The sequence below is a fragment of the Octopus bimaculoides genome, chromosome 26 (genome assembly GCF_001194135.2).
Source record: "Octopus bimaculoides isolate UCB-OBI-ISO-001 chromosome 26, ASM119413v2, whole genome shotgun sequence".
NCBI classification, from domain to species: domain Eukaryota; kingdom Metazoa; phylum Mollusca; class Cephalopoda; order Octopoda; family Octopodidae; genus Octopus; species Octopus bimaculoides.
This window is the reverse complement of record NC_069006.1, coordinates 19,011,255-19,013,269: the sequence shown is the minus strand read 5'-3', so window position 1 is coordinate 19,013,269 and position 2,015 is coordinate 19,011,255. Positions and strand designations below refer to the sequence as shown.

The 2,015-nt window shown below is 36.3% G+C and overlaps 1 protein-coding gene across 4 annotated transcripts in view; it reads left to right on the top strand.

Moving 5' to 3' along the window:
* Positions 1 to 2,015, top strand: part of LOC106870350 (uncharacterized) — a 40,576-nt gene that overhangs the window by 28,654 nt on the left and 9,907 nt on the right. Inside the window, exon 1 of one of the 4 annotated variants that reach the window (XM_014916384.2) lies at positions 878 to 898. The exons of the other annotated variants lie outside the window; for them this stretch is intronic. The gene's annotated coding sequence lies outside the window, so the exon portion shown is untranslated. Of the gene's footprint in view, positions 1 to 877; positions 899 to 2,015 lie in introns of those variants that run through there. 4 annotated transcript variants of the gene reach the window in all.

The window sequence follows — 2,015 nt, the reverse complement described above, 5'->3', positions numbered from 1 at the left end:
TTCCATGCAGTGGGACTGATTCCATGCAGTGGGACTGATTCCATGCAGTGGGACTGATTCCATGCAGTGGGACTGATTCCATGCAGTGGGACTGATTCCATGCAGTGGGACTGATTCCATGCAGTGGGACTGATGTGGTTGGGAAGCAAGCTACTTACCACAAACCCACACCTGCACCAATGCCATGTTTGCGCCTATAGTATAGATTTAAAATAAACAAAGGAGTCTTTATGGGATCACTCAGAGCCATGCCAGTCACTAAGGAAGTGGGGGATGCACTGAATGGCACAACCTCCTCACTATTCAATGGTACACCCTCAGATTTAGAAAATGCAATTTACAAAAATCTTCGTGCAATACAGTTCTTGAAGTCTGATTACTGGACAGCATTGTGTTGCAGTAGGCCTGCTCAAGGTTAACAAAAATACCATCCAAATCACATCGCATTATCTTGAATTGAAAAGAAAAAAACATCTGATGAAATATTTCCAGATACACAAGATTTAAATAGAATTTGGGAAGGTCATAGCTGGTTGTGAATACATTTACTTTTATAGGTCTGGTCTAACAGGAATTAAAGGTGGGGTGTACTAAACAACATCAACAAATGCCACTTCTCTAAATTCACACCTTTATAACAACACCCACACTTTCTCTTTATATCACACTTTGTTTTATTACTACTTCTTCCCCCCACAACCACCGCCCATTGTGCTTCAATCCTCTATCTGTGCTTAGAAGGGGAGGGACAGAGGGGTGAATGGAATGGGTGGAGCTTGAGGTGAAAAAAAGAACGAGAAAAGATAATTATAAATGAAAATAAAAAGATATAAGTTTCCATCTTGTCATTGTTTTGTTTCTTAAGAAAATATTTTGAGAATGTCTACTTAGTTGACAGGTAAGGTACAGCTTTTTCATGTCTTATATAGCGGTGTGTGTACATGCACAAGCACGCATCTATATGTATGTGTGAGCATGTGTGTGTGTGCATGTGTGTGTATACATATATATATATATATATATACACACACACACACACACATATATATTGATGCATATATACATATATACACTCACTCACACATGTATGCATGTATGTATGTATGTATGTATGTATGTATGTATGCATGTGTGTGTATGCATGTATTATCAACATCCCCACTATAAGAGCACCTCGAGGTAGGGTGTTCACAACACACACATACATGTGTGTATATGTATATGTATGTATGTATATATATATATATATATATATATATATACACACACACACACACACACACACAAACACAGATATATATACACATACATATGTATGTATATTTATATATTTATGTATGATGTGTGTGTGTGTGTGTGTGTGTGTGTGTGTGTGTGTTTTCGTAGAGATGATTTTGACCAAGCCACCTGCTTGATAGCAAGGTTGTTATGAAAAGCATCTTGCTTTGTTCATCAGCCTTTAAATCTTAAGAAGGTCTCACATGTTTTTATTGTCTTAGATATGAAGATCATTTACAGCATATGAATTAAGATGTTGCATTCTCTCCCCAAGAACCCAAGTTTGACCATACTTTGCGCCAGGTTGGTTCATACCCGTTGCTCCAATAATAATAGGTATAAAGCTGAAAATGTATCTTGGGTACTGGATCTTCAAACTCCTTATCAATCGTTCATAAATACTTTATTTCTCTTTTCCAACCACACTGGTGTTCAGAAAGAAGCTGATTTCCAAGACAGAGCATTTTTTTTTTCATATTTGCTTCCACACAACAATATCAGGCCAGCTGTGTTTTAACTTGATGGCTGTTTTAATTTTTAATTTCCACCAATATTCTTTTGACCTACTAATCTCAATATAGTCAACTTAGCTGATGAATGTATGTATATATATATATGAGTGTGTATAGCTGTGCTCATATGTCTGGTTGTATACAGAACTATATATATACATGCTTATGTGTTATGCATATGTGTCTTTATGTATATCTGCATATATATGCATGTGAATATATATA